Source organism: Channa argus, chromosome 8, assembly GCF_033026475.1.
Source record: "Channa argus isolate prfri chromosome 8, Channa argus male v1.0, whole genome shotgun sequence".
Lineage (NCBI taxonomy): Eukaryota > Metazoa > Chordata > Actinopteri > Anabantiformes > Channidae > Channa > Channa argus.
The window spans coordinates 24,333,688-24,351,643 of NC_090204.1; the positions used below are offsets into that span (position 1 = coordinate 24,333,688).

The following is a 17,956-nucleotide window of genomic DNA, read 5'->3' on the forward strand; positions in this document are numbered from 1 at the left end:
AGTCTGCTGTCCCAAGAACAGATCAAATGCACTATTCCTCAACACAACTGAAGAACCATTAAAGAACCGTTTAACCAGTGCATCCTGAAACAGATTTCATTTGTTTTCACGTAGTTTTTACAAGCTGCTGCTGCAGAAAATGGAGTCGGTTCCCGTTTGAATCCTGCCACGTTTCGAGATTCATCAAGTGTATGTAAAGTTGAAACATTTGTGCACATTTGTTTCGTTCTTTCGTTTTTTTACAATGTCACACCTGAAATTTAAGATACGATTAAACACACGAGAAATATTGTCCTGAGAATATTCATTTGACTTCATGACTGTTACTCTCCCTTCAGTCTTGAAACAAAGGGTTGTGCATCTTTATATACTTTGCTAAATTTCATCTCAAATATCCCTTTTAACTAACACTAAATCCCTGTTTTGAAAAGTTTTTAAACAATAAAATCATAAAAAGATCAGTAGTTAGATTTGGGTTATTGGTGCTGTTTTTAATTTTATTCAATTCTTGATTTTTTTTTTCAACTTCCTCTGAGAAATAGAAACTGTGTTTTATTTCAGAGGAGAAGCCACAATTGGCCCATTTATGATGAAATGAGCAACTTATCTGATGAAACGATCAGAAATCTTTCAGTGCTCGACAGTTTTTGATTCTCAGATTTGCACATTTCCCTCAACAACACTCAGGGTTAGATACGAATCTAAGTAAATTTTAAGTTATCAAGCTACGATCTGGCTTAAATTCCGTAATATTAGAAAAGCTCATCAAAGCTGACGTGAGATTTTCACTGAACAACAACAGAAAGTTGGAAACCGCTTTGGAGTCACGTCAGCCAGAGTCACACTGAAGCCGAGAGAAACTACAAATCTTTACCGGCTTTGTGTGTTTTTATCTCGGACTTTTTTTCTGCCCACTGGGCTGCTGCTGCTGATGGAGGCAGAGAGGAGGAAACACACTCAGTCATCTGTGCTGGACTTTTCTCTAATGCTCTGCACACTGGCCAGTTGGAGATGATTATGTGGAGAAACATGACACTGGGCTTGGATCAAGTTGGACGAATGCGGGCACATGTTACAGGTCTTGGCGTGCATGTGGACGTCTGAAAATGGATACAAGTGTGTGTGTGTGTGTGTGTGAATGAAAGAGAGCATAAAAGAGGGATGCAGTTTGTACATGTGTCTTTTGATCAGTGCCTAAACGTAAGGCTACAAAAAAGACTTTCTTTTGCTCCTTTGAAGGCAGTTTGTGTTTTCTGTAATAGTTTTGGTTCAGCTCGAGAGTGTGTATGTGTGTGTTTTCAGCTCTGAGATGAATATCATTGTCACATCTCGTGCCAGAGCAAATTCCCCGTCCAAAATGAGCAATTTGGAGTCGACGCCTGCCGTGGAAAATCTGCCTTCAATTTTCCCCCACTGGTGGTGGCTTCAAACTCCTTTTCTCTCATTCACACACTGAGCGAACCAGAGGCCGAGCTCTGTCTCTCTCTCTCTCACACACACACACACACACACACACACACACACACACTAAGTTGCAGATAGCTGGCCTGCAGCAAATGGACCCCAGAGTTTATTTTTTTCTCAATTATCCATTTAGTGTAAGTGGCAGGCGCCTGATGGGCTCCACACCAAGAGGAAACGTTTTCATTGTCCTTATTTAACAATGGCATTTAAGCTAATACCTGATCGGCGAGAGCGAGTCACCAGCGAGGGGCAGATTGCAGAGCGCTGGCTCTGGTGATGCTCTGCTGCTTTGTTTTTCCTACTTCCAGTAATCGCCTCCTAACATCACAACCTCTGCAGACTGTTTTCACTTGGACTGTAGCTATTGGATTGATTTTACAGAGACACAACCTCTGAATCTGTGCTCATAAAGTCTGAGCAATGAGATTCTCGGCTGGAATAGATCAAGAGCTGGATTGGAACATCCGTCCATGTGTGACTCGTGTAGTGGAATTAATATGTGATTAACATATGCTGAGAAACCAGTTTGTATCATATCCTGTCAACATTTCCTTGCTTGTTTGACACTGATCTTCTAACCACGGTTGCAGGGAGGACTTTAGAAACAATGAGGTAAGAATGGAGTTTCCTCTAAAAGAAAATCAGGTTTTCATTTCGTATTGAACTCACTTCCAATCCTCCCAACAGCAGTGAGCACTGGTCCCTGTGTGTTTGAAGTAAGAAACAGTTCTTTCATCCAACATCCAACTGGTAGGAGACTCGAACATGCTGGAGAGATTAAGCATCTCATCTGCTGAATCTGCTGCCACCGTGACCTGACTCCAGATAAGCGGTAAAAAAAAAAGTGGATGTATGGATCTTAACAAAACCAAACTGTCCTCAAACACTTGATGATGGTAGATGTTTTCCTGGTTTTGTTGGGTTGGTCATGTGACTCTGGTTGCACAACATCCTCCCTGATCTTGTTCTTCATCTACTGTATGTCTATTACAGAAATCGCTGCCGTCCTGATTGTTTCCTTTTCCGATTCGATGGTCTCAGGACAGAAGGTGCCGTTTACTGCACATATTAACAAACCACATGAGGCCAGTTTGCTGTGTGTGATTTGGGGCGGTAAGTAAAATGTGACTTGATGGCTTTGACTAAAGCATGAAGGCTGTTTCTTCGGAGAGACAGTGTTGAAAACCCCACAAATGAGCCGAACCATGTCAGTATCGGAGTGCGGCATCAGTTTGATGGACCTCCACATCAAACCGTTTGGATCTCTACAGCAGATCCTTCATGTGATCCAGCCTCTGTGCACGAGCACGAGAAAGCACAGGTGTCAAGGCCACATCTAACCTCACAGACACCAACAATGCGTATTTCTTCTGACTCAGCATCAGTGTGTCCAGGCCTCATGAAGCCTCGCTGAAGCCTCGCTCCCCCTGAGGAACAACTCTCCTTCATCTTTATTTTCCCGCTCTCTCGGCTCATTATCTGTGTGGTCGGACTGCTGAGCTGTGGAGGATTCTTTTTTTCAGCCTGCCCTGCAAACATGTTAAATCTACAGAGACCACAGGAATGATGGGGGTGGGAGGAGATTGAAGAGAGAGAAACAAAAACACAACTCCGACCAACTTCAGGTGGGGAACAATAACCTCAGATGTTTCTGCTTTCAGCACAGCTACTTTCTATTTCTATCAAAGTTCTGGATTTAATGGACAATTAATACAAGTTCACATGTTGATCTCTTCTATTTATTTGCACAATTTTTCCCCTGTTTGTTTACTGCTTTGTCTCTTGTTGCCGAGTTGGAGGCATCTTTGAGGCTGTTGAGTTTGATATGAGCTGACTCTCCCACTTGCTTCTGGTGTTTAACCTTATTTTTAAGCCCATTTTTTGCACAAGGCCAAAAAATACCCAAATTAAAGTGGTTGTAATCCTGAAAGTGGAAATGTCCGTGGAAACATCCTAAAAAGTATGTTTGGGATACAAGCGGCGATTGTGAAATTACTTCGGTGATTATGTGTTTGTCCCGCGGGCGACCCAGACATGAACAACAGCTGTTGAAAATTTAAGGGCCACACTTTGAACGTAGCTTGAATAAGCTTAAAGAGTTAGAGGACTTGTAGCCCAGCACATGCTTAAAAACCTGCTTAGAGCTGTTCACATGTTGACCTACCATACAATTTCTGTTAAGTACATTTTTGGCGTGTTTCTGTTAAGTTGCCCTTTAAGGTTCCCCCCACTGCACCAATGCGATAAAGGGACGTAGTCAGTTTACAGCATTGAATGGAACAGAATTCCTCTATCTGCACTGAGCGTGCAGTTATCCAGCCAAACCCCAATGGTTGTTTTCTGCTGAAGGGGCCCAGCTGAATTTCTCAGGTACCTTTGTGACCCCTGCCGCTCAGATAGCCAGAGTGCGGCACTGACGCTAACATTCGTGTAAACTCAGGAAAACAGGAAACTGTCTTGTTGTTGTTGTTGTGCGTTAGAAGATACATCTGTTGTGGTTTGATCCGACATAAAAAAGCCCTGTGTGGCCTATCAGAGCTCTTTTGCAACAGTGGGAGGCTCATTACTGTTTACTAGGGTTATAATTTGGTTTTATTTGGAGGAATGTTTGGCACAGCTCTGTGGACTTTGGCAGTTCACTGAAAAACCGTTTACCCTGACAGCTCTTCCCCACTTGCATCGATAACTTTTACACGGTGACACCTGCTTTTTTTGTGGGTCCTCTCATCCACCATCTCTTCACCAGATATGCCCAACCTTTCCCACCTGTTTCAAGTGGCTGCAGCTGTCCCTTGTTCCCTCATTAGGCCCCACAGCAGTGTGTTTCCCTGCAGACTTTAGAGCATTGTTTGAAAACTGTAAAATGAAGTGGAGCAATTTTGATTTAAGTGATTTTTTTTTTTTTTACTTTAGTTGGAGTCCTGCATGTTTAAGTGACATTTCATTTTGACATGAACTTTTTACTTGCTCTTAAAACTCATCGTAAACCTTCATCGCCATCAAGAAAAATGATGACGTCAACACATCTAAATGGTGAGTAACTCCACAAACACTATGTTTGGTTTGAAGTTTATAAAAAAGGGAAATTTGAAGGCTCAACATCGTGAGAAATCCCAAATATCAGCACATCTTTGGAATCCTGACTAGAATCGACATGTTTGACAGATGAAACAGCTGTGGAACATGTTTGTTTTGATGGACCCACCTGTGGGTTGGCAGAAATCAGTGCCAGCCCGGGACAGCGATGAAGGTTTTGATCTCCACGTCAGCTCCGGGTGCAGGAATGAGGGTTTTTTTCCCGAGCCAGGCAAAATTCGTCCTGACTTCAGCTGACAATTATGACAAATTCATCCAAACACAGCAGGAAACTGAAGAAAGGGCTGAAGATTTTCTAAAGGAGAGAAAATGCAGTGCACAAGTTCATAAACACGATATCACTCATCAGCACATCTACACACCCAGAAAACCACACACATCACTCAGTCATACAGTTACAAAGACCAGTACTCATACAGACACACATTGATTTCCCCTTAAATAAACCCTTAATTCCCCACTTTGACAAACTCACTGATCTGATTTCCAAAAATACTGAACCATCTCTTTAAATCTTAAGTTAAAATGAGAAGGAGAGTGTGTGTGTGTTTGGTTGTGTACTGTGCATTTGTGCATCATGGGACGTCTGTGTTGTGTTATGAAGACTGAGTCGCATGTATTCAGACTGGATACACACACACATACACACACACATACAAGCAGTGAAAAAAAAATCGGCTGCAGTTCAGTGTTTGGCCACCAGGTGACATAAAAGCAGTGGTTGGCAAAGGCTCATCACTGTGTGTGGAAGCATCACTTTATTATTATTTATTCCCTGGTCGCTTTATTAGGTACAGCTAATATAGTCTAATGTAATCCAGCACAGCCGTCCTGCCACATACTGAGCAAAGCTTTAATGTTTTCTCATGATGACACTGTCAGATGAGTTAATAGCTGTTGTTATAAAAAGTGTTTTTATTGTTACAGTCTGTCCCCTTGTGTTTGTGAGGGGGGGGGGGGGGCAGAAAATTAGAATCACATTTCAAGACAATGCAGTGGAGCTCAACACTTACTTAACCCTCCTAGGCAAGACACGATATAGACATATGTATGTGTATATATATATGTATGTATATTTGCGTGTGTGTGTATATTTATACACACACACACAATTTTATTTCACTTTAGAGGGAAACACTAAAGTGTGTCTGATTTCATTATATTTACCTGGTAGCTGTAGTGACTTTTCAGATTAAGTGTTGAATGTACTGTAATATTTAAAGTAAATCAAGTACAAATAGAGTAAACGAGTGGTTTCGACCTATTTTGACATATAACAAGTGACAACAATAAGAACTGGGGTCTGTTGTCACAGAGTCTGGGATATGTTTTCTGTAACTTCCCCACAACATTTATTTTACAGACATTTTATAGTAATTATTCAAAAGTATCATCAAAGTTTAGAGAATAAAGATTAATCTCTCCAGAGTTATTTTTTCTTTTCTGATACAGTGAAGGGTTTGAGTACTTCCTTCGCCTCTGCACGTTATCATGATGATTTCTATGTGTGGATTTGCACTTAAACTAGACAGAAAACACTGAAAACCCACAAGGTGGTCGCCCACAAGAGTCCCTCTCTGCTCTGATCTCTGTCCTCACCCTCCATATTTGGTGGACCGGTGGCCCACGTGCGCACCGCGACGAGGCTTTTCCCTTTGATGTTTGGGTACATGGAGGGGGGAGGGGGGAATATGACGCGTGAGAATCCACTCTGCCGTTTATTGGGTCGCGGAGGGTGGGGGTCCCTCTCTCTGCTACCGACCAATGAGCTGAAACGGGAACATCGACGGTGGCGTCTGGGCATCATCATCACCATCATCATCATCGTGATCATCCCTCTGACTCCACATTGAGCTAATAATCAAGGATGCTGGCGGGTGCATCCCGACTGATGGGACCGGACCGGATGACGGACGGTTAATTCAGGTGATGCGCGCGTCGTGATGGAGAGGGGACAGACGGGACTAGTCCAGAACTGAGAGGTAAGCGCGTTCACTGCGAGCTGCACCGTCAAGGCGCGTACATGGTGTCAGAGCCTGATCGTATTTCAGTCACTGACCACAGCAAAGTTACGTTTAAAGCAGCAGTTTTCAGGCTGCAGCTGGTCTGGTATCCCCCCCCCCCCTCAGGCTCAGTGTGTTGCGCTGCATCCAGCGTGCTGGGTGGCAGCTGTCTGATGGCTGTGCTGGAGGTGTCCGGCTGCTTCCTGTTCAGTAGTTGGTGATGCATTGATTTCGGAGGTTTCTGTGGGCACCCAGCAGGCCTGCTCTTTGTTTCCGGGCAGCACTTTGAAAAACTAGCTTACTAGAACACGGTTATAACAGGCTCCAACATTTGCATGGTTGCATATGTTTAATATCTAAACAGTGAGATGCTATTGCAGTCTGATGGTCACACACTTGCTTCACTGATTATTAGGTGCAAACCACAGTGCAGCTGCAGTGACACAGTGGGATTGAAATTTAAACACACACCCTTTCTTCTTCGTTCTGTCCCTCTGTTTGCACTGACTTTAAAGCTCCTCAGACACAACTGAGGCTCTAAAGTTTGGCCTCAGCTTCCCCAGAAGCCATGTGATAGCAGTTCAGATGCATGTGTGAGGCGTTCGCCTGCAGGTAAGAACCCGTGGGGGGCCGTGCGACTAATGGAAGCCTGCTGTGCGCTCTGTTGGTTGCTGCTGTTGGCAGGTCGGACATTACGTCACACATTAATAGAATAAGGGCTCTGACCTCTGACTGTACTTCAGTCAATCTGGGCGTCAGTCACGCAGCAGCTGTGCCATGTTTTCCGACCTTTTACTGCACCTGAACTCCCACTAACGATCATTCTGGATCATTTGGTTTCCCCCCAAACTAATTTTACCTCTTGCAGTGTCTCATGGCACTTTCTTACATGATGTTTTTTTCTGTAGTGGGAAATGTGCCAGTGTCTGTTTGATTGACAGCTGTCTCAGCCAATGATTTTCCACCACCCATGCACCGACTTTACTTTGGCATTTTAAAGAAGTTTAGATACTTTTCCCGAGGGAAGTACCTGCTGTTCCATTTCCACTTACCACCTTTCCTCCTCTACATTTTAGTTGACCCTCACGTTGTTCGGAGGCTTAAGCAAAAGGTTATTTTGCAAATTAAGTTTTTACTTTTAACATGACATTTCCCTTTTTGTTCCTTTTTGTCTTTCAATTCTTTATTCCTCCAACTGAAACGACTAAATCTTCTTTATATAAAAGATGCTTTGTGCACACACTCTGCTTAAAGCGTTGTCAACTTTCATTTAAAGTTTCATGACTCAACCTTCTCAAACTCAACTCAAACATTTTTATCTTTAGGTTAATGTCAGAACTTACCTATTAAATTACACTTAGACCCTTAAATAACCTCAAATTAAAGCTGACAGTCCCACACATTAAACACGTCTTAATTGTTTAAGTTTAAATCATTGTGGTGGTGTGTGGAACCAGACTGATGAAAACTGTTGTTCTCCAAATATTACAAACATGGTTTTCACTTGACAACTTTGGAATAAAAGACTTGTCTTTGCAAACCAATGTTTTTCCACTGACGTAAAGCATTTAAAAGGGTTTATATTATATGAGCCAGTACATCAGACTACGTTATTGATTATGGAATTTAGAAATATGAGCCTTGGATGGGGGTTGGCATGACACCTATTAATAATAAATGCATTTGACTGATGACCGCATTTTAGTGAAAACACATGCAGGACAACGACTAAGCTCTTTCAATCGCATCATATCTGGTGCAGCTTTCTGTTGCAGATTTTTACAGTGAAATCATGTTTCTGTTAGATTAGCTTAACACCCGCGTGATGTTTCGTGGATGTGTTTTTTGGCCGCACGCTCTTCAGAAAGCACTCGTCACTCCACCTCTCTCTGACAGACCCTTGGCCCCGTAAACACACCGCACTGGGCTCACAGATCCTCATTGACAGCTTGTCCCGAAACGAGCAAGTTAATTAGACAGTTACATCCCTGCACGCAGGCTGTGGATCCAATCACACAGAGTGAGGAGGTCTGTGCCTCATTCTCTGCAGACGGCGGCGGAGAAAGATTTAGAAAATACCTCTAAGTCTCATGTTGGATGCTGAAAGTACAGAAAGCAGCTCCAGGCGAGATTATGTAAAAAGGCACCTGTCTTTATCAGCCTGAACCACAAAATGTAGCTGCAGCAGAAAAAGTTTTTCCCACATCAGATGTGCGTCAGATGTTGTCGATTTGCTCAAATTACCCACATGAGATTCTAACATCAGCTGAGGTCACTCAAATCATCTCCACCCCTTGGATAAAAAACTTGTGGCTGAAAGATGAAACTGATAGAAATCAGTCCAATCCCAGACCGAGGGCTCCCAAACACTCGCTGTCTCATCCTCTGTTATCCTTCAGTATTAACTGATCAGAGAGCGGGCGGGTTGGCAATCAGGAGAGAGATCTCCTACGGTTTGGATGTTTGAGAAACTGAAGGCATTTGGGCGCCGACAAATGAACTCAGTTAATTGTTTGTTGTGGATGCAGTGACTGCAGCTCTGATATGCCTGTAAAATGCAGCTCTCTGGGTCTAAAGGCAGCAGAAAACAACCAGCAGAGACATATGACTACAGCTGGTTAGTGACTGTGACACACGTCACGATTTAGACTCTAACTCTTGTAAGCAGGAGGCTGCAGTGGGTGGTTGAGGACTTTCCCACAGTAGATCCAAGTTTAAGTCCAGTGTGAAACGATTTTCTGCTGCTTTATTGTGACCCCGAGGACGACTAGTGATGATTTTAAGCCAAACAGGGTCATTTTCACAGCCGGCCTTTAGGTAAAAATGGTAAAGCAGTGAGTCTGAGAGGTCAACATTAGGGCAAACAATCCCCCTTTCTAAAGGTGTCTCTCAGGGATTTCCTACTTCTTCTGGAATTCTACTACATTGTCATCAGGGTGTGATCCATGTTGGATGGGAGGTTCCTCTCCAAGCACCATGATGGCAGTGGCTGTAGTCATCGATCAGCGTCCCATGGATCCCACATCAGGAGCATTTTAACGGGCTGTGTTTTAATGGGTGGCTGTAGGTCAGTACATAGATCAGGTGTCCACGTGTCAAAGTGTCCTCGGGAAAGACTCTGAACCCCATCACCGGTGCTAAATATAAGCCGACCGTTTCCTCACAGAAACCTGAGGGAAACGTGCTGCAGTCCAGTGTAGGCTGCAGGAACATACCAGCAGCTGTGCGAGGCTGTAAAGGTGATTATGGCTGATTTTGCATCATCATCTTGTTCATTCATCCATGAACTAGATGATGAGATGTTTCCCTGGAGAGGTGAGAGCTGGGATATGTGGTGGCACCAGAATAGTCGGAGCATCTCTAAAATATGGTTCAATCCTCTTTGCAATGTGGGCGTCTGTGCACGAAATTCAACAGATGTTATTTGGTGTCGGACTGACCGACTGACACATTTCCATATGCTCTAGATGTGCACATACAGTGGGAATAGTGTCAGTTACGTTTCTGTTTTGTCCTGTGATGTTACTTATGAAATGTTGAGTAATGTAGCGTTTGACTGGGAATTAACTGGACGGACATCATTTGTAATTCTGTAATTTTTGGTTTACATCTATGTGCAGTGTTTGCAAAGACTAGACTGTGTGTGTGTGAGAAATCCCTTTAAGTGTGGCTTTAAAGTGAGGGTTTAGGTTGAGAGTTTAGGGTTTGGGTTACAGACAGCTTTACCTAAACACCAGACAGGGAAGAGCGGAGGGAAGGTGTGAGCAGGATAATTACAGGGTGCGATGTAAGGTCTGCAGACTCCCTCACTTCTGTCTCATTTCATCTTTTCTTTTCTTTTCTTCTTCTTCTTCTTTCACTGTGACTCACTCCCCTTTTTCGATAATCGGGGATTTGACAGGATGGCAGCCTCAGAATTTATGAACAACTGCATCTTTGTTGATTTAAAGATACATTTGTCACAAAATCAGCAGCAGCTTTCACAGTAAACATGAGTGGTTTTAAAATCCTTAGCAAACTGATCTGGTCTCATTGGTTCCCTCTGACCCTGTTCTGTGGTTAGTGGTACCAACCAGTGGGCCAAAAATAAAATGGTGAACTCTGACATCTTAGTTTTAGGGCTCAGGATTAAAGTAGACTGAAATGAAAATAAATGTTATTTTCAGCTGAGTTTGATTTCAGTAATGCAGTTCAGAGGTTTGAAGATGTCAAACTATTTGTAATTTTTTAGTAATATAAAAACAAAGTTTGAGAAAAAAGTCTAAAACCTCACGTGGCTCAACATCGACAAAGATGCAAACACAGAATTACCTGAGACGTAAATCACAGAGGGTCAAGTTTTATTGTTCTGGCTGAGAGCATCGTGTGTTTGGCTCAGCAGATTCTCAGACCCGCAGGGCTGCAGGCTGCATCCCACTGTGGGCCTCCTGCGGTCCCTCGGCCCCGCTGAGTGGACAGGTCCTGTGTGGACAGGTCCAGTATGAGGGATGTGAGGCCGATCTGCAGTGATAATGGTCGGGATACAGAGAGAGAAAGCACGGAGAGATGAAAGGAGAGAGATTCTATGAATTTAAATGCAGGCCAACTGCGAGCTGCCTGCTGGGTTTTTACAAAGTCCTGAATCTGGAATGAATTCTATAAAGCCTCTTCATGCTCACAAACTCTTTTTTTTTTAATTTTTAGTCTGTATATTTCAGAGCAACGATGTTGCTATGTTTCAGACTCCGTGTAGTGAATTAGTGTGTGGGACAGGCCTTCTGACCATTTGTTAATCTCCCTAATAGGAAATTCGCTTAGCTGTGGGGCCCTGTCTTATACCACAAGATCTAATTCCCATGATTGTTGAATTACATGAGGCCAAGGAGACTTGGTGGTGCTGTGGCAGAGAGCAGTGCTCTGAAGCCCGACCCACCAATCAGTGCATACATCTGACTGGTCCATTCGGACTCTGTTGCTGGCTGATCAGCCCCATTGTCACCGCCTGCCACTTTATAAGGTACTGTGGACCTTCCTAGTATCTGCAGAAGGGCCTCAATTCTTCATCTCAGAGATTCAACACGGTCCTGGAAACATTGTCACCATTCAGATCATCTTGACCATGTGCACATGCCTAAATGCACTGAGTAGTTTTTCTCATAAATTATCATACATAATCCCCTGATGTTAAAGGAAACTCAGGCGTAACTGTGGATTTTTCACAATAAGAGCCTTAGAGGGAATTTAAGTGAGAATGTCTGCTGAAGGCTTGGACGGGTTTTAATGTGAAAATAACTTGCAGTAACTCTAACCTCTCTAACCCCTTCAGCTCTCTGTAGATGTGGTACAAAGGCGCTATTTAGTCCTTTATGGTAACGGACTGACTCGCCCAAAAGCAGCAGTAAGGTCTTTTAATTTCTAACCAGCTCACTCTTTCCGTCCAGAATACATATCCACACACACACACACCCCCTCCTGTGTGCAGAAGTCCTGAGGAGGAATTTCCATGGATATTGGTCCAGGTCTCTGCAGCCGATTCTGGGCCTGCCGCTGTCTGTCTTTGATCCCGAGCTCCCTCCACCAGCCTCGCTTTGCTGCTTGTCTATCTGAATCTAGTCACTACAGCTGCACTGAGCCTTTTCAGTAGGCTCCTTTAATGTGGTTTGGTTAAGAAAAAACCCTTTGGATGTGTCGTCTGTTTGCACGAGCTGTAGGCAGAAATGTAAATCAGCTCCATGGTGTGTTTTGTGTTCTGGATTCGTACCTTGTCTTACCTGCTGGATACCTGTTCCAACATGTCTAACACACCTGCAGGGTGGGGGGGTGGGGGTGCATAAACACACACACACACACAAGTGCCCTTTTTTGTGCTCCACCCTGCTTTCAAAAATACCGGAGGCAAAGAGTCAATCTACAGTTTTGTGACTATTTCACAAGCACTGTCAGGAAGACGTTGGTGTGCTGCTTTGTACACAAGCTGACACACACTCACACGCACCTAGTGCAGCCTGTGTTCGGGAGCATGCTGAAACAGATCGTGCTTTCATGCTGAACCAGGCAGGCCGTGTGTACCTTTGCTCCCCGGTGGTGTTTACCTCCTCTCTCTGCTGCGCTCTCTGCCACGTCAAATGACTGCCTGGGTGCTTGGCTCGCTCCTCCGGGAGCCTCACGGCCAAACAGCCTGACTGTGGTCACTCTGCTCTGGGCCGGTGCAGTCAGAAACAGCTCACTGAAAGCTTCACACCGACACACAACTTGGATTGTTTGGCCCGTATTTTGGCAAAGACTGACTGTTTACAGGAGCTGTACTGGCAGCAGGGGTGGGGGGTGGGGGGCAGGGGGTTGAGATAAACGGATGAAGACCCACCTGACGGTTGAGGAGATACCAGGAGAGGAATCTGAACAAGTGTGTTTTGGTTTTGTTCGAGCCGATGAAAAATGAGTGGATTTCTCTACAGGGGGAGGTAAGACTTTTTGGTTGTTAGCAGCTCTGATGAGTCATGGGGGTCGGTGTGGTGTGTGTGTGTGTGTGTGTGGTGAACTGTGTTTGTATTGTGGGTGTCCATTTCTGAATGGAATATGAACAGAAAAGCTTCTCCTCTGCAGTGAACGCAGATAAATAAAGTAAATAAAATCAGGCTTCTTCAGCAAAAGAGGACCTTTGTGCCAGTGTTACATAAGAAGCCTCAACTCCCGCAAGTGGTGTCGCTGGAGAAGAGGCAGCTATTGGCTGAGCTCTTTTTAAAGCAAACAACAAAATTATGTGTCGACTACTGTCATTTTAACCTCTTACAGCCTGACAGACACAAATCCCCAAACCCAGTGTGTTCTCTCACAGTATGTTCACCTTTAATACGTGTCAAACTGGGTTAACTGAGTTATTAAGTTGACTTAACTGTTTAGTCACATGGACAGTCGTGTGAGGATCCACTGTACATTTCTCAGTTTAAAAGCTCAGGTGAACACACTTAATGCTGCAGCTGTTTCAATCTTTCCAGCCCAAACTCAGAACAAAGCGAAGGTCAGAACTGAATCCAACACTAATCTTTATCATGGCTCTCATCATTTAGATTTCTTTGTTAATCTAAACTATTTATTAAATTGGACATATGGAAAGTTTCCTTCATAAATGTCTTGCTGTCCAACACCTGTCTTCTAAAAGATATGTTACTCACACAGACAAAATGAAATACATTAATAATAATAATACTAATAATACACTGTACTTATGTTCCTGTATTGTTTTTAAATGATCGTTTCCTGTTTTTAATTTGAACTCTGAAATGGTGAGTTTCCCTGCTTCTTGTTCCATGATCTTTTTTAAATGAGGAGTTATTTTTCCTTCGTGGTCAGTCAGTCATTCAGTCCACGTTGGCACTAGTTGTTTAAAGTTAATTCGTGGAAGTGTTTGTCAGTTTGTCCCTGCCAGTGGACAGAGACGTTAGCTTACAGGGAGCTGGTGTGTGTATTCACGCGTGAAGCCACCCCAGCCTGTTGTTCGGAGCTCGGGTGGTCTGCTGTCACACACCTGCTGAAGGCCTTTACTAACGTCCAGCCACACTCTGCTGCTCCAGCTGTTGTCACCCAGTCTCATTTGTTCAGGAGGTTGTTTATTGAGCGGATCACTAGATTGTAACATACATGGATCCACTAATTGCACTGAAAGACTTTGAGTCCTGCTCTGTTCAAAGACTCTCACCCCGGTGTGAAGCTCCTTCATCTCCCTGATCTTCACTTTACTTCATAAATAGGCCTTAACAGCCTGGTGTGATCAGCTTTGACTTAATCTCTCTCATTGATTATTCGTGAAAGACTCAGAGGTTGTGCTAATGAGGAGGAAATCCAGCCCACGTTCCTCGGATTCCAAAAAAATCCTTTTTACAGCACTAAGACAATAAACAAATGCCTTTGTACTGCAAGAGGTACAAACTATAGAGTGAACATGACTTTCTGTATAACTAATAATCTTAGAAACTCTCTGGAGGTTTAAATCAAAAAGGAACAACCCCCCCCCCGACCACTAGGGTGAGGGATTTCGTGGACTCGTCCTTGCTCTGTCTTTGTTTACTGTTGCTCTGTTGGTGAGTGATGGCTGTGTGACTTGAAGCATGCGCTGACTCAGTTTCCACCACCAGCGTGAGTGTGTCCGCTGACTCCTGACATGTCGGTGGGAAGCTCCCACACACTTCAACTGTGCTCATTCTGGACTATTTTTGACCTTTTGGAGAATTGGCCCCATTTTGAGTGATGTAAGACTCAGACAAGACAGCAGCAGCGAGGGCACAGGGAGTCTGCAAACACAGGTTCAGATGCAGGGACAAGGCTGAGGAAGGCGCCTGGGACAGTGTTGAGTGTGAGGGAACTGGGCTGACAGCTGCGTCTTGTTCCAGGTACTGCGGCGCAGAGAAGCAGGCCAGGCCGAAGAGCGTCGGACCTATGATGGGTGAGTTCCTCCTCACGTCTACATTTTGTCAAAACTCGGAGTTTTGCTTGTTCCTTTTACTCCCACTGCTGAATTTCTGCAGCACAAAACACCTCATTAGCATTTTTGAACATCCTTAGTCTGATACAAGCCTGTGTTGGCTAATGAGCTACAGTCTGTTGCAACTGTGACTCCATGATCGACTCCTATCGGTACAAACCTCTCTTTTTCTTGTATGTTCGTCCACTTCTGACTTTGTGAGGTCCAAGTGCAAAGGAATTAGATTTTTTTTGCCGCAGTAAATTCGTCACATTTCATTCCGAATAATAATTTAGTAAGTAATTTAGTTTGGCACTAAGACCCAAATAAATAAAGTGTTTATTTGAAAAGATCTATAGCAGTTATTTTCCTGTTTTTACTTAATTACACATAATGTTTAAGCTATTTTCACATTATTCGTTCAGCTGACCTGCTTTGATGTAAAGCTTCTACACTAGTAATACATCAGAATTAATTACTAACTTATTCCCAGGACCCTGACTAAGAGTTATTTTTAGGAAGCTATTAGAAACATTACTCGGAAACTGTGGGACCTGGGAAATGCAGTGGTACTGCAACATTACCACAAATCTGACTTTTGTTGTCTGATGTCTGATTTGCTATTTGGTGATGACGGCCTCTGTCTTGAAGGAGTAATAGACATTTATGTCACGTCTGTTTCTTAGAGCTACCGTTTTTCTTCTGCTTGTTCTGCTACACATAAGCTTCTAAACATCAATCTAATTGCAGAAAGGTGTTGTAAAGGTGCAGCACTGGCAGCAGCACAGAGACGAATGTTTGCACATGTTTTTTTGTGATGAGCGAGGCTCATCCTTCTAACCAATCAGAGAATTTCAACACTTTCTGCTTCATCCGTAAGTTTTGCCGCTTCCTGTCTATTGTAATGAAAATAATGCTGAACACCTGAAGGGCTGTGCAGAGTGGAGCAGCCAGAACAGCTTAGCAAGGCAGGAAGCGGGAGAACTGGGTGGAGCAGAGGAAATTAATTTAGAATATTAATAAGCTGTGTAATTTAACTTAAACAACATTTGCAGTAAGTATGGAGGAGGAGGCAGGATGCTATTAGCCTAGCTTAGCATAAAGACTGGAAGCAGAGGGAAACTGTTAGCAGGCCTTTGTCCATAAGGAGGAAATACACCTTCCATTACTTCGAAAGGCCCAGTTACACTACACAGAAGTATCAGGTAAAAGTTTTTTGTACACATAATTTAAAGTTAATAATCTTTGAATCACGTTCATATAATGTGAGGCCCTTAGCATAGCAACAACCAGTGGACATGTACTTTGGATTTTCATACTTTAAACTTTAGAGCCTCTATTTTTTCGACTTTTGCTTGAGTAAAGAAGTCGAATCAGAACCTTTGCTTTTACCCGAGTATGTGCATTGTCACCTAACTAGAGAGGCTGTGCACCTTTGCCACCTCGGATGCTTTCCAAAAAAAACTATTTATTTAACGTTTTTTTTTCATTAATGATTATGGTTTGAACAAAGGAAACACAGCATGTAAATTGTTCTCACAAGTACAGTAAGGCAGCGTATGAATGTGTGTGGGATTGCGTGTTTGTGTCAGTGCGTCATTCATAGCAGTATTGTGTAATATCTCAGGATTCCATCCAGAGCACCTTCCACCTTTATGTTACTGAGCAGCTTTTTAATAATATTTAATGTGCTGCAATTTAAGGAACCGTCAGAAATCTGAACTCTGCCAAAGCCGTCCTGATTACGCCCCTCGGGACCTCAAGCACCCCCACCCCTTCTCCACCGCTGGACGATTGGCCGTGCTTTTAAAGGAATAAAAGTCTAACTATTGTACAAATCCCTCCTGTGTGGAGGTTTCTGGGAACACTCCTGGACTTTTAGAGAGGATAACTTTGGCTATGAGATGTCTTAAGACCTCTGGAAGTGTTTCAGCTGGACTGGAATACACCATGTCAGCTCTGTGTGTGTGTGTGTGTGTGTGTGTGTGTGGACACGGTCCATATACATCCAGGTTTAATGGGGTTATAATGAGGCGGGGGTTGATCAGAGCGTCTCAGAGATGCTGCTCAGAAAGCCCAGAGGTGTTTGGATTTCAGCTCCGTTCTATTAGAGTGATGATTCTCAGCAACAGTGGAACAAGTTTAAAGCCAGTTCAGTCTTGGTGTATTCAGGATTTCAAACAGTGTGGTTTACACATCAAATGCATTTGATTGCAGAAAACTGCGACTGGATTTTTCTGCTTTTCTGTAAAAACGCTCCTGATTGTCCAGCGACAAAAATATGTTATGAAAGCAATGTCCTTATTTCCTCTGTTACTTCAGAGCTTTTGACCATGTTGCATGGTCTTCATCCACAGAGCCAGTCTATCATGAACTATTCATACGCCAGAATGGATGAAAACTATAACGTCTGACAAAATAGAGGCAGTGTCTGAGATGCAACAGTCGCTGCTGACAATGTGATTCAATTTGGTTTATAATCAATAAAGCCTTAAGACTTGAATCTGTGTAACTTAACACTGATTCAAGTCTGAATTTTATATTGATTTATGCCACAACTGCAGAGGTACAGTCCTGATTTCTGAAGAAGTCTATCAGAGCAGGCTACAACAAAGCTTTGACAATTTCAAATCAATGTGTGCCAACGGAATAAAAGTCCAACAAGAGCGGACCCTTTGATCTATGCAGATTCTGAAAGTAATGCACAAATTTTGCATGTGCACTGGTCGGAGACAACTGAACGACTTTCACCTGCAGATGAAAGCTGGACAATGTGGTCAAAAGCTTAGTGGTGATTGGAGTCGAGAATGAAGTAACGAGCTCAGCGTCACGTGACATCTGGACTCTGATTATGCAGTCGTCGACTTTCAACAGGAGCATTGCTAAATCGCTGGCATCACACTGTTCCACGAGCCAAAGGTCAAACTAAGCTACAGAGAAAGTGTTATGAATAGTG

At 43.4% G+C, this 17,956-nt stretch overlaps 2 long non-coding RNA genes across 2 annotated transcripts in view; both read left to right on the top strand.

Moving 5' to 3' along the window:
- The first annotated feature begins 756 nt into the window (after positions 1-756).
- LOC137132289 (uncharacterized) lies at positions 757-5,941 on the top strand. Its single transcript, XR_010915092.1, has 3 exons — positions 757-2,076; positions 2,152-2,296; positions 2,458-5,941. It is a non-coding gene; the product is annotated as an uncharacterized lncRNA (long non-coding RNA).
- A 352-nt stretch (positions 5,942-6,293) lies between these two features.
- LOC137131365 (uncharacterized) overlaps positions 6,294-17,956 on the top strand; it is a 42,407-nt gene continuing 30,744 nt past the window's right edge. Inside the window, exon 1 of the long non-coding RNA XR_010914988.1 lies at positions 6,294-6,542. This is a non-coding gene — a long non-coding RNA (uncharacterized lncRNA). The remainder of the gene's footprint in view (positions 6,543-17,956) is intronic.